The sequence below is a fragment of the Orcinus orca genome, chromosome 5, assembly GCF_937001465.1.
Source record: "Orcinus orca chromosome 5, mOrcOrc1.1, whole genome shotgun sequence".
Lineage (NCBI taxonomy): Eukaryota > Metazoa > Chordata > Mammalia > Artiodactyla > Delphinidae > Orcinus > Orcinus orca.
Window position 1 is genome coordinate 60,172,149 of NC_064563.1, and position 15,231 is coordinate 60,187,379.

Here is a 15,231-nt window from a genome sequence, read left to right on the forward strand (position 1 = left end):
TTTGCATATAGAACTTATTTGATCAAAGAGGGTTTTTTTTTTTTTTTTTTTTTTTAAGGGTACATCTATTAACTCCCTAGGGAACCAGTTTGGAATTACTTTACCCATCCCATAGTAGGGACCATGGATATACCTAGGATTATACAAGACTTAACACAGTACCATTTGTGGCTCAGTTAATGACTTTAAGAGAAACTATTACAATATAGAAAAGAAAATTAAGGGGCAGAAAAAATATTATAATATTTTGAAATATCTGAAATGCTGTCATGTGAGAGACCAGATTGTGTCAAAGATCCATAAAGGGTAGAAATAGAACCAATGCTCAGATGACACAGGGAGATAGATTTTGGTTCTACTTAGGAAGACTTCCTAATAGAACTGCCAAAAAATGAACTAGACCATGTGTTATTGGAAGTGAATGACTGTAGGCTCCATGACTACTTGGTGAAAATAGCTGAGTGCTTGAATTAGATAACCTTTAAGGGTTTTGCCAACTAAGATTCTGTTTTTATTTAAACTGGTTAATCCTATTCAAAATATATCCATTTAATAATGAACGGTTGATCCACCAGTTTATATTTGTCTCTATAAATATAAAAATGGCCAATTGTATAGCAAACAACAAATTACATGCTGATTTAAAAAAAAAACAACTCTAATTTTTGGCTGTACATACTACAGTATATCAATGTGAAAGTCCACATTTCCTTCCAGAGATGGACGTTTTTTCTTAGTGTGTGTTTCACTTTATGGGGGGTGGGGGTGTTGTCACTGACAGGGGCCTGGGATTAGGAGCAGTGCTGATGGGCTAAGGGGATGATTTTCTGTTGTGTTGGTGTGTCAAGGTGGGTGCTTTTGTTCTGTGCAGGTAGTGACAAATTTCTGAGAGGATAGATCTAGGTTAGCAGGTGAAGTTTCAAATCTCTTAGCTCTGTTACTTAATTAAACTCACATTAAATATATTTACAGTGTTTTAAATTACATATGTTGTCCAAACTCTCGGAGAAGAAATTGTGAAAACATTAAAACTCTCTAGTCCCCAGGAACGTAAACACCCACCATGACCTAAAACGCTACAACAGCTTCAGGGGACAGAGCATTTGGGAGTTTTGTTGCTATTTATGGAACACAGTGATATGGTGATGGACTTGATTCCATTAGATAAGCTACAAACAATTTCAAAGTCAGGAAGTATGCATATATTATAAAACCGTGACCACAAGTATGAATATAACCCAAGCTACAAAACTGTTTTTTTTCCTATTAATGTGTCTGCTGCCTTTTGTTTTTTGATGTCTACTAACTTGCCCAAAGACAAGCAGTAGCAGGCACTGAAGTTTTAAAAAATTATGAAAAAGACTGAGTAATTTGAGGGCCAGGTATTCAACATTCCCTGTTGTAGGAAATTCCATTCCTTCTGGGATACCTGAGGATTCCTGGAGAGTGCTTTCATGTCCTGATCATCTCTTGTCACGGTCTCCCTAACCACCCCCCAGCCATACTCTGAACTGCTGCTCCAGTCTCAGTTCTGTAGATTCTTGTTACTCAGTATATGCCCTACCCTCACCAGTAGGCAGGGATTTCCTGGTCCCACCTCAGCCTGCTGAATCAGAATCTGAATTTCAGCGAGTTCCCCAGGGATTTGCACCTACATTAAAGTTTGAGAAGCTATGTTCTGGGTCACCTTTTGCCATCTCATAAAGATGTTTTTTCCTTGTCCTTCTTTGTCCCAAGTGTGGACCAGGGGCTTCCTTGTCCCTGTTCATGGGACACGGAACTAAGGGCTTCCAGGGACTAAGGAGGAAAACCAAAGAGTGGATTTAGGACATCTCTACTCCCAAGCTTGTCCAGGCATTTTATAAGGTCCTGTAGTGGCTGTCTCCCTCCTTAAACCTTAGTCTAATGCTACATTGTTTTTTTAAATTGAGATATAGTTGTTTTACAATGTTATGTTAGTTTCTACTGTACAGTAAAGTAGGGTTCCTTGTGCTATACAGCAGGTTCTTATTAGTTAATGTTACATTTTTAGGGCCTACTTGCAGCTCAGATTAAAGTCACCTATTTCATATATTTTCCCTTTAAAAACTCAGGGCTCTAAGTCTCCTGCCTCCGGTACCCTCAGAGTAGGCCCCAAGTTAACATCATAACCACCTTTGTCCCCAGTCCATTCTCCTGGGCACTTCAGCTCTCCTGCTTCAACTTCTCCCTCTAGGCCTCGGCCGCCTTTTCACAGGCATAGCCAAAAGTTTCATCCCAGCATTTTCCCAAGCAAAACAGACTTCCTCCAAGGATAAATCATATACCATACTGAAAGGTGGAAACAGCTACAGGAAGATTTAAATGAATATATATGTATATATGTGTGCGTGTATATGTCTTGCTACACTTTAAGTAGAAAAAACCTGTAAATCTGTTTTGTTTTTTTTTTACAAATTTAGAAAAGAATGCTATTAATTGAATACCAGGTTTTATGGGGGGGTATTGTTTCAAAACAATCGTCTTATTCTTTTTATCTCATTGCCTAGTTTCAGTTAAGTTTAGGCCTCCCAATTTATATTTCAGGTGATTACACTAAATTATCTCAGAGTTTCTTAGGAGATAGACATCATTTTCTCATAAAAGAGATTTGAAGGTAAAATTCAGACTTCATTTCTATTGCCTTCGCACCTCTTTTTAGTGGTTCCTTTATTCAGTTTCTCTTTAGCTAGAGTATGAGATATTTGAGGCTGGGCACTGGGTTCTTTCATTGAGTAGTTTTTGGGCTTTTTGTATGTGTCTCATTTTACATTTAATCAGTACAACATGTTTGTGATGTTATTTATTTTAAAGTCAATCAGTCAACAGATGTTAATTGCACTCCTGCTGTATGCCAGAGAGTAAGGCAGAGTCCTGCCCTTAGGGAGCTTACATTCAATACACAGCCCCACTGCCTCATTTTATATGTAAAGACACTGAAGCTCCAGGAGTTTAAGTGTATTGTCCTTGGTCAGCCAGCTAGTAAGGTCAGAACCAGGACTGAACCTAGTCTGACTTTGAGGGTCATGCCCTCTTTATAATGCAGAATTGAGTTGTACAGACTACAGCTTCTCAGTATATGTTTGTGTAATGAATGGTGGAGAATTTGTTTGGAAGACATGTTTATAAGCTGCTGAGGAGTGGAAATGGAGACCTCAGGGACATATTCAAACAATAAAATATTCTAATAGTTAGGAAAGGCTTCCCCATCCCGTCCTTCTGAGAAGAAGAAAAAAAAAGATGAAAAAGAAGACATAAAGGGAAATAGAGGGGAGAGGAAGGGGAGTCAACAAGGAGGCTCAAGGCAGACTCTAGGTCAGTTCCATGATTTTTAACTCCTGAAGTTTCCAGTGATGTTTGCTGAGGTATCCAGGAACACTTGGTGTGAGAAGAGCCAGGTTCTCAGAAGCCTGAAGGTTATATAATTCCAGAGGCCTTCTTTCTGAAAAAGAGTCTAAAGTTACAAATGAAGCAAATAGGACCAGATTCTTAAAAGGGGCCTGCATAAGTGAGAGGTTCTGAAGCTTAAGTATCCTCAGCTCATCAACTTCAAGGTAAATCTACCTATGAGAGGATCTGGTGTATTTAAGTGTACGTGTGCAATAGTGAAGGACTGCGCAGAATATCTGGGTTTAGGTGGGGCAAAGCAGAAACCATGTACAGCTACTGAATATAGGAACCAGGAGGTGGGGAGAGGAGTTGGCATGAGAACACAGGTCTCATGCATTAGCAGCAATTTGGAGAGGGCTTTGGACCTCCTTACAAAGTTGAATTGGGCATATGTGTGTCGGAGGTGGGGCGGGGTTAAGTCAATAGTATTTACAGCTCTCAAGAGACCCCTTGCTATCATCAGTTCTTTTTTAAATAAATTAACAGATGAAATACTATTTATTTTCATGCCTTCTATGCTCCAATTAAATTGGAATGCTCATTGTTTTAATAATATGCCCTAATATAATTATACACCTGAACAAATCAGACTAATAACAAGATGCATTATAGGAAAGTCCCCAGTGGAGGTGAGAAAATTATTAGGGAATTTGAACTAACGGGAATGGGGACTGATTCTCAAAGTGAAGACTGGTAATAACTTTTATGGGTAGGAATTTAATGGACTGATCATTGTTAGGTGCCAGATTAATTTATACAGAAAATCTTCTTGAGCACTTAGCTGTGTTCTAGACACTAGCAATAAAAATACATATATATATGAACAAGACAAAACTTCTTCTCTCAAAGAGAAGACAGACTGGTTAGTGGCTATCTCGGTGTTTTGGGGCATGGCAGCAGGATAGGATGGAAAAATCACTGTGGTAAGGAGATCCAAAATTCTTTTAGAAATCTTGCCATTAACTAGCAGTTTGAACTTGGCAAAGTCACATTTGCAGTGGCTTCTTTCATGGAGTGACAGAGAAGTGAGAAAGGGAGGATGTATCATGATCACTCCTGCAGGAATGTGAATCTTGTGTAGAAGACAGAGGAAGATGAACAATTAATAGACTGTATCATAGGAGCTATTGAAACTCATCATCTGGAATGTTACCATATACGTGGTACCAACAAGTCAAATAACATGCTGGCAAAGGATATGTATACTTTGGATAATTGGGACTTGGCTACTTAAATGCATTCGACATTGTAATGGAGATTAGCTAGCTGTTACCCAAGTCTACTTAGTCTTCCTCTTGAGCACACGGCAAAACGAGGTTTCCCACCCTGTCTTGCAGTTAAATGTGCTGATGTGGATGAGTTCTGAGCAATGGAAGTTGTACCCAGAAGGACTTGCTCATAATAACCTCCCCATGCAATGCTCCATATTCTTTTTGCTACAATGGCAATCTTAAAAGCTTTGTGAGAAAATGAAGGACCTAGGAGGTAGAAGGCATCTGTATCCCTGAATCATGACTTGGAAAGTAAAAATAGATGTCCACTAATCAAGAATACCTATTTGGGACATGTGTGAGAAAGAAATGCCTGTTTCGTTAATAACTAAGATTTTAAGTTTGTTTTTGCAGAGGCTAATTATCTTAATTCAGAGGTCAACAGACTATGGCCCACAGGTCAAATCTATTTTTGCACAGCCCATGAGAATAGTTTAAAATTATTTTTTACATTTTTTAAAAAAATTGAAGTATAGTTAATTTACAATATTGTGTTAGTTTCAGGTATACCTCAAAGTGAGTCAGTTATTTTTTTCAGATTATATTCCATTATATGTTATTACAAGATATTGAATATAGTTCCCTGTGCTATATGGTAAATCCTTGTTGCTTATTTATGTTATGTATAGTATTTTGTATCTGTTAATCCCATTCTCCTAACTTGTTCCTCTCTTCCTCTCTCTCCCCTTTGGTAACCATAGTTTGTTTTCTCTGTGAGTCTGTAATTTTAAAGGGTTGTTTTTTTAAAAAGGAATACGCAACAGGGACCATATGTGGCCCACAAAGTCTAAAGTATTCTCTATCTGGCTCTTTATAGAAAAAATTTACCAATCCCTGTTTAACCAATACAGAAATTTCATATGGCAGAGACCTTGGATTCCAGGCAGGTAAAAAGTCTTCTAATTACAAATAACTTTTCATATATAAATATGTATAATATATTGAAAAAAGAACTATAGACTTCTACTTCCAGAAAAAAAAAAGAATAACAGGGCCTAATTTTACCTTCTGAACTGAAGCAATTAAAAGAAAAAAAAAGCCTCCAAATGTATAAATGGTTTTCAAGACAACAAATAATCAGGCAATGAAGAACAGTGATCCCTGAAAGATGGGAACAAATGAGGTGAGTTCTGTGATGGCCCTCATTTTACTGCCTGGAGAGAATTGCCACACCTTGTTACAGAGAGGGAGAACCCAGGAGATGCCTGACAGCCCCTTTGAACAGAGGAGACTGAACTGGGCACCTGAGAGGCCAAGGTGGCTTGCCTTCATAAGAGAACCAGATTGGATAGAACGCTGGGGAGGAGCAGAGTCCCCTCAAGTATGTGGTTGAACACTGATTCACACATGCATGTGAGGAAATCACGTGAGTCTGAGAAAAGAACCACTCAAAAGAATTAAGGGAAATAATTCCTGAAGCTAGTGCAGGCAGAGCTGGGGATAGTTTCTATTCCCAACAGAGTAGAAAACCTCATAATACCTGGGACCTTTAGAGTACTCAGAAGGGGTTTGCCTTAAGAGTAGGGCAAAATACGGGGCTTCCCTGGTGGCACAGTGGTTAAGAATCCGCCTGCCAGTGCAGGGGACACAGGTTCACGCCCTGGTCCGGGAAAATCCCACATGCCACAGAGCGACTAAGTCCGTGTGCCACAACTACTGAGCCTACCCTCTGGAGCCTGCGAGCCACAACTACTGAAGCGCACGCTATTAGAGCCCGTGCTCCGCAACAAGAGAAGCCACCGCAATAAGAAGCCCGCACACCGCAATGAAGAGTAGCCCCCACTCGCCGCAACTAGAGAAAGCCTGCACGCAGCAACGAAGATCCAACGCAGCCAAAAATAAATAAATAAATTAAAAAAAGAAAAAAAAAAGAGTAGGGCAAAATAGTCCTAGAATACCGCTCTGGTTCTACCTTACAGAGTTGAAAGCAAGATCCAAAAGGATTAAACTTTTAACATGTAATTTACCTGCATCCCAGAACAAAACTCAAAATACTTGTAGGAATACAAAAGTAATCAATTCTAAAAAGCTAAAATTTACAATATCAGGCATTCAATAAAAAATTACCATGTCAATTAAAAAAAATGAGTTGAGAACTTTGACACTTCATCAGAGAAGATACAGGGATGGTAAGTAACTGTGTGAAAGATGTTCCAATGCATTAGTCATTAGGGAAACGCAAGTTAAAACCACAACAATGTGCTGCTGTATACCTATGAAAATGTCTAAATTTAAAAGGATTGCCTATACTAAGTTTTGGAAAGGATATGGAATAATTGGAACTCTCACATATAGAATAATATAAAGTACTGAATGTAAAATAGTACTACCACTTTTGAAAACGGGGGTTATTACTGGGGTGGCCAAAAAATTCGTTCGGGTTTTTCTGTGCCATCTTACTGAAAACCCGAACGAACTTTTTGGCCAAACCAATATAACACTTGCTATATGACCTAGGCCTAAATACCTAGGTATTTACCCAAGAGAAGTAGTAGATTTGTACATGAATTTTCATAGTAGCTTTACTTGTAATAACTCCAAACTAGAAACAACCCATCAACAGGATAACAAAAAAATTATAGTAAATCTATATATATTAATTTACTAGGGCTGCCATAACAATATCACAGACCTGGTAGCTAAAACAACAGAAGTGTATTTTCTGACAGTTCTGGAAGCTAGAAGTCCAAGAGCAAGGTATTGGCAGATTTGGTTTCTCTCCTTGGCTTATGGGTGGCTGTCTTCTTGCCTTGTCCTAACATGGTGTTTCCTGTGTGTGTGCGCATCCCTCTGTATATCCTAATTTCCTTTTCTTATAAGGACACGAATCGTATCGGATCAGGAACCAACCTAAGGACCCCATTTTAAGTTAACTACCTCTTTAAAAGGCCTTTTTCCAAATGCGTTCTTAGAGCAATGAAGTAATAGAGGTTAGGCTTCAACATGTGAATTGGGCAGGGAGGGGATGGGGCACAATAAGTCTGTATGCAATAGAACCCTACTTAGCAATGAAAAGAAACAAACTATTGATACATGGCACAACATGGGTTAATCTCAAATAATTATGCTGAGTGAAGTAAATCAGACAAGAAAGAGTACATACAGTGTGACTCCATTTATACAAAATTCTAGGAACTGCAAGCTATAGTGACAGAAAGGAGATTATTTATTGTGTTAAGATGTAAGGGGGATTTGGAGAGGAGTAAGAGAGAAGGACTACAGGGTACAGGAAGAAACTTTTGGAGGTTATGGACGGGTTCATTTTCTTATTGTGATGGTTTCATGGTTATACATATGTGTCAAAATGTTTCACATTATACATTTTAATATATATAGTTCATTGCATTTCCGCTATACCTTAGTAATTTTTTTTTTTTACAAAAGGCTATAAACAGGTCATAGCTCCATTTATAACCTGTGTCAGGCTTAAATTCACATTGCCATTTTACTATAATAATAATACTAATGATACCTACTAACAAAATGACTTGTTTGCATGTAACCATCACTGTTTTAGTTTTTATCTGTTGTAAGCGCCTGATACTTTGTGCTGCACCCCCTTCTCCTTCCTTCTGGAGAAAGCACCTCCATTCTTCTGGTAATTATTTCTTTCCTTGCTCTAATTTTGGGGATGCAGGAGGAATACCTGCTCTCTAGACACAGTTGATGGGTGGGCACTTGAATCTAGTTATGTCACTCACTGGGGTTTTTCTTACTAAAACTGGGATGAGTTAACTCTTTTTAGAGAGAAAAGATGTAGGATGAGGGGTTTTCAGTTGTGGTATCCATGTTTCCTTCCATATAGAGGAAGTCAGTGGGGGAGAGTGGAGTCACCACCTAGAAAAGCAGAAATGAGAGCTAGGGAGAGAATTGGCATTGTTTGATGTTCCGGTTTTGGTTCCAGTTGTTCCTGAGAACCAACGATAGGCCTGACCTTTCCCTGTATTTCTTTTTTCCATTTTCCTATGCTTTGTGTGCTAATAATTTCCTCATTTATCAAGTTACTTTAAATTAGGCTTCTGTCATACCAAATACTATTAACAGTTTACTATGTATTTAAGAAGTCTGTTTCTAATTTCTCTTTCTTTCAGTGCCTGAGATCTTGGCATAGCCCTGAGTCAGTAATTGGTGTAGGTCTTACCAAATCAACAACTTTCCTTTAACATGTATATGAAATACCTACTAAGCCCAAGGTACTGTATTTCATGCTGAAAGACTTTCTTATCAAGAATGCATTTAACCAGCCACTCAAGTTTTGAACAGCTAAGTAATTTTGAGGTGCCCCACTGTAAATACTTTTGTGGCAAAACTCCCACGCGTACATTGCTGAAAATAATAGATGGAGCCCCAAATTGAACTCATTAGAATTATGTGACCACAGGGAAATGAAAAGAATTAAATGATAACTTTTATCTTAGAATCCTTTGGATTCTAAATCAACTGTGGACTAGAAACTGGCTCCTAGACTTTGTCTTTTATGGTAATGTACTCCACAATCAAGAGAATGCTCTTTTGGTTCTGAGGAATTTTAATTTAACAAAATACTTTGAATTCAGTCATCTATTTCCCTCTATTGGTGCAAACCAGTGAGAGGTAAAGAAACTGAGCACGTGTTATAGCTCTTCCTTACAGTGTTTTTGTTTTATTTATTTGTTTTGTTTTTAATTTACCTTTTGTGTTGCACATTGAAGTTGATGGCTTATTTTTCTGAGTAGTTTAAGGAGTAAAAATAGGTCTTTCCCTGTTACTGGAGGGCCCTTTTTCTACAGTGTGGTGGTGCTTCTTAAGAGTCAAGTGCCAAGTACCCTCTTACCCTTCATACAGGTTGAATAGTCCTGAGGAAAATGTCTTAGGAATGATTAGATCATGGCATAGTAGAGTGCTAAACAAATAATAGGCAGTTAATAAATGTCTATTAAGTGAGAAGTATTCAGAAAATCTATAACTAATATTCACATACGAAGCTACTTCTGTCTCTAAACTTCTTAAGGTATTCTTTAAACATTAATAACATAATAAAAAAGTATACGCTACTGGAAAAGTTTCAAGTTTTTGGAGTAAACACAAATTTGTGTCTCCACCTTTGTCTGAATAATAGTGCCTGACAAGAACTCTTGTAGCTCGTCAGTCCAGGAGAAGAGCCCAGCATTTTCTATACCAGAGTATCATGTTTGTAACATTTCTCATATTTACCAAACTGTGACCCTTGGGGGGACCTTCATGATGGCGGAGGAGTAAGACATGGAGATCACCTTCCTCCCCACAGATACATCAAAAATACATCTACATGTGGAGCAACTCCTACAGAACACCTACTGAACGCTGGCAGAAGACCTCAGACTTCCCAAAAGGCAAGAAAATCCCTACGTACCTGGGTAGGGCAAAAGAAAAAAGAAAAAAACAGAGACAAAAGAATAGGGACAGGACCTGCACCTCTGGGAGGGAGCTGTGAAGGAGGAAAAGTTTCCACACACTAGGAAGCCCCTTCACTGGCAGAGACAGGGGGTGGGTGGGAGGGAAACTTTGGAGCCATGGAGGAGAGCGTAGCAACAGGTGCAGAGGGGAAAGTGGAGAGATTCCCGCACAGAGGATCGGTGCCGACCAGCACTCATCAGCCTGAGAGGCTTGTCTGCTCACCCACCAGGACGGGTGGTAGCTGGGAGCTGAGGCTCGGGCTTCAGAGGTCAGATACCAGGGAGAGGACTGGGGCTGGCTGCGTGAACACAGCCTAAAGGGGACTAGTGCGCCACAACTAGCCAGGAGGGAGTCCAGGAAAAGCTCTGGACCTGCCTGAGAGGCAACTGTTTCGGGGTGTGCAAGGAGAGGGGATTCAGAGCACCGCCTAAACGAGCTCCAGAGACGGGAGCAAGCCACGGCTATCAGCGCAGACACCAGAGACGGGCATGAAACACTAAGGCTGCTGCTGCAGCCACCAAGAGGCCTGTGTGCAAGCACAGGTCACTATCCACACCTCCCCTCCCCGGACCCTGTGCAGCCTGCCACTGCCAGGGTCCTGTGATCCAGGGACAACTTCCCCGGGAGAAGGCGTGGTGCGCCTCAGGCTGGTGCAACGTCATGCTGGCCTCTGCAGCCACAGGCTTGCCCCGCATTCCACTTATAACTACCGTACCCCTCCCTCCCCCCTGGCCTGAATGAACAAGAGCCCCCTAATCAGCCACTGCTTTAACCCTGTCTTCTCTGGGCGGGCAACAGATGCGTGAGGCAGGCCTACACGCAGAGGTGGAGCCAAAACCAAAGCTGAACCCCAGGAGCTGTGCGAACAAAGAAGAGAAAGGGAAATCTCTCCGTGCAGCCTCCGGAGCAGCAGATTAAATCCCCACAATCAACTTGAGATACCCTGCATCTGTGGAATACCTGAATAGACAACAAATCAACCCAAAATTGAGGTGGTTGACCCTGGGAGCAACTGTAGACTTGGGGTTTACTGTCCACGACTGATTTGTTTCTGAATTTTATGTTTATCTTAGTTTAGTTTTTAGCACTTGTTATCATTGGTGGATTTGTTTATTTGTTTGGTTGCTCTCTTCTTTATTATTATTTTATTTTAATAATTTAAAAAATTATTATTATTTAAAAAAAATTTTTTTTCTTTCCGTTTTTCTCCCTGAGCCATGTGGCTGACAGGCACTTGGTGCTCCGGCCTGGTGTCAGGTCTGAGCTTCTGAGGCAGGAGAGCCGAGTTCAGGACATTGGACCACAAGAGACCTCCCGACCCCATGTAATATCAATTGGCAAGCGCTCTCCCAGAGAGCTGTGTCTCAAATCTAAGGCCCAGCTCCACCTGACCTCCAGCAAGCTCCAGTGCTGGACACCCCATGCCAAACAACTAGCAAGACAGGAACACAGCCCCACCCATTAGCAGAGAGGCTGCCTAAAATCATAATAAGGTCACAGACACCACAAAACACACCACCAGATGCAGCCATGCCCACCAGAAAGACAAAATCCAGCCCTACCCACCAGAACACAAGCACTAGTTCCCTCAACCAGGAAGCCTACACAAGCCACGGAACAAACCACAACCACTGGGGGCAGACACCAAAAACAATGGGAACTACGAACCTGCAGCCTGCGAGAAGGAGGCCCCAAACACAATAAGTTAAACAAAATAGAAGGCAGAGAAATATGCAGCAGATGAAGGAGCAAAGTAAAAAACCACCAGACCAAACAAATGAAGAGGAAATTGGCAGTCTACCTGAAAGAGAATTCTGAGTAATGATAGTAAAGATGATCCAAAATCTTGGATATAGAATGAAGAAAATACAAGAAACGTTTAACAAGGACCTAGGACAACTAAAGAGCAAACAAAAATGAGGAACAACACAATAAATGAAATTGAAAACTCTCTAGAAGGAATCAGTAGCAAAATAACTGAGGCAGAAGAATGGATAAGTGACCTGAAAGATAAAATAGTGGAAAAAACTACCACAGAGCAGAATAAAGAAAAAAGAATGAAAAGAATTGAAGATAGTCTCAGAGACCTCTGGGACAACATTAAAAGCACCAACATTCGAATTATAAGGATCCCTGCAGAATAAGAGAAAAAGAAACGGCCTGAGAAAATATTTGAAGAGATTATAGTTGAAACTTCCCTGACATGGGAAAGGAAATAGTCATTCAAGTCCAGGAAGCACAGAGAGTCCCACACAGGATAAATCCAAGAAGAAACACGCAAAGACACATATTAATCAAACTAACAAAAATTAAATACTAAGAAAAAATATTAAAAGCAGCAAGGGAAAAGCAACAAATAACATACAAGGGAATCCCCATAAGGTTAACGGTTGATCTTTCAGTAGAAACTCGGCAAACCACAATGGAGTGGCAGGACATATTTAAAGTGATGAAAGGGAAAAACCTACAACCAAGATTACTCTACTCAGCAAAGATCTCATTCAGATTCGATGGAGAAATTAAAACCTTTACAGACAAGCAAAAGTTAAGAGAATTCAGCACCACCAAACCAGCTTTACAACAAATGCTAAAGGAACTTCTCTAAGCAGAAAACACAGGAGAAGGAAAAGACCTACAGTAACAAACCCAAAACAATTAAGAAAATGGTAATAGGAACACACATATTGATAATTACCTTAAATGTAAATAGATTAAACGCTCCAACCAAAAGATATAGACTGGCTGAATGGATACAAAAACAAGACGCATATGTATGCTGCCGACAAGAGACCCACTTCAGACTTAGGGACACATACAGACTGAAAGTAAGGGGATGGAAAAAGATATTCCATGCAAATGGAAATCAAAAAGCTGGAGTAGCAATTCTCATATCAGACAAAATAGACTTTAAAGACTATTACAAGGGACAAAGAAGGAAACTACATAATAATCAGGAGATCAATCCATGAAGAAGATATAACAATTGTAAATATTTATGCACCCAACATAGGAGCACCTCAATACATAAGGCTAACAGCCATAAAAGGGGAAATCAATAGTAACACAATAATAGTAGGGGACTCTAACACCCCACTTTCACCAATGGACAGATCATCCAAAATGAAAATAAATAAGGAAACACAAGATTTAAATGACACATTAAACAAGATGGACTTAATTGATTTTTAAATGGCATTCCATCTAAAAACAGCAGAATACACTTTCTTCTCAAGTGCTCATAGAACATTCTCCAGGATAGATCATATCTTGGGTCACAAATCAAGACTTGGTAAATTTAACAAAATTGAAATTATATCAAGTATCTTTTCCAACCACAACACTATGAGACTAGATATTAATTCCATGAAAAAGCTGTAAAAAATACAAACACATGGAGGATAAATAATACACTACTAAATGACCAAGAGATCACTGAAGGAATCAAAGAGGAAATTTTAAAAATACCTAGAAACAAATGACAATGAAAACATGAGGACCCAAAACCTAAGGGATGCAGCAAAAGCAGTTCTAAGAGGGAAGTTTATAGCAATACAATACTACCTCAAGAAACAAGAAAAAGCTCAAATAATCTAACCTTACACCTAAAGCAATTAGAGAAGGAAGAAAAAAAACACTCAAAGTTAGCAGAAGGAAAGAAATCATAAAGATCAGATCAGAAATAAATGAAAAAGAACTGAAGAAAACGATAGCAAAGATCAATAAAACAAAAGCTGGTTCTTTGGGAAGATAAACAAAATTTATAAACCATTAGCCAGACTCATCAAGAAAATAAGGAAGAAGACTCAAATCACCAGAATTAGAAATGAAAAAGGAGAAGTAACAACTGACACTGCAGAAATACAAAGGCTCATGAGAGATTACTACAAGCAACTATATGCCAATAAAATGGACAACCTGGAAGAAATGGACAAAGTCTTAGAAAAGCACAACCTTCCGAGACTGAACCAGGAAGAAATAGAAAATATAAACGGACCAATCACAAGCACTGAAATTGAAACTGTGTTAAAATTCTTCCAACAAACAAAAGCCCATGGTCAGATGGCTCCCTAGGCGACTTCTATCAAACATTTAGAGAAGAGCTAACACCTAACCTCCTCACACTCTTCCAAAATATAGCAGAGGGAGGAACACTCCCAAACTCATTCTATGAGGCCACCATCACCCGGATTCCAAAACCAGACAAAGATGTCACAAAAAAAACTACAGGCCAATATCACTGATGAACATAGATGCAAAAATCCTCAACAAAACACTAGCAGACAGAATCCAACAGTACACTAAAAGGATCATAAACCATGATCAAGTGGGGTTTATCCCAGGAATGCAAGCATTTTTCAATATACACAGATATATCAATGTGGCATACCATATTAACAAATTGAAGGAGAAAACCCATATGATAATCTCAACAGATGCAGAAAAATCTTTCAACAAAATTCAACACCCATTTATGATAAAAAAAATCCTCCAGAAAGTAGGCATAGAGGGAACCTACCTCAACCTAATAAAGGCCATATACAACAAACCCACAGCCAACCTCATTCTCAATGGTGAAGAACTGAAACCATTTCCTCCAAGATCAGGAAAAAGACAAGGTTGCCCACTCTCACCACTGTTATTCAACATAGTTTTGGAAGTTTTAGCCACAGCAGTCAGAGAAGAAAAAGAAAAGGATTATAAATTGGAAAAGAAGTAAAACTGTCACTGTTTGCCGATGACATGATACTATACATAGAGAATCCTAAAGATGCTACCAAAAAACTACTAGAGCTAATCAATGAATTTGGTAAAGTAGCAGGATAAAAAATTAATGCACACAAATCTCTTGGATTCCTATATAATAATGACAAAATATCTGAAAGAGAATTTAAGGAAACACTCCCTTTTACCACTGCAACAAAAAGAATAAAATACCTAGGAATAAACCTACCTAAGGAGACAAAAGACCTGTATGGAGAAAACTATAAGACACTGATGAAAGATATTAAAGACGATACAAACAGATGGAGAGATATACCATGTTCTCGGATGGAAGAATCAACATTCTGAAAATGACTATACTACCCAAAGCAATCTACAGATTCATTGCAATCCCTATCAAAGTACCAATGGCATT

At 39.2% G+C, this 15,231-nt stretch overlaps 1 protein-coding gene across 1 annotated transcript in view; it reads left to right on the forward strand.

The window, feature by feature from the left end:
- Positions 1-15,231, forward strand: part of LOC125964388 (uncharacterized) — a 317,807-nt gene that overhangs the window by 34,794 nt on the left and 267,782 nt on the right. The window lies entirely within an intron of this gene.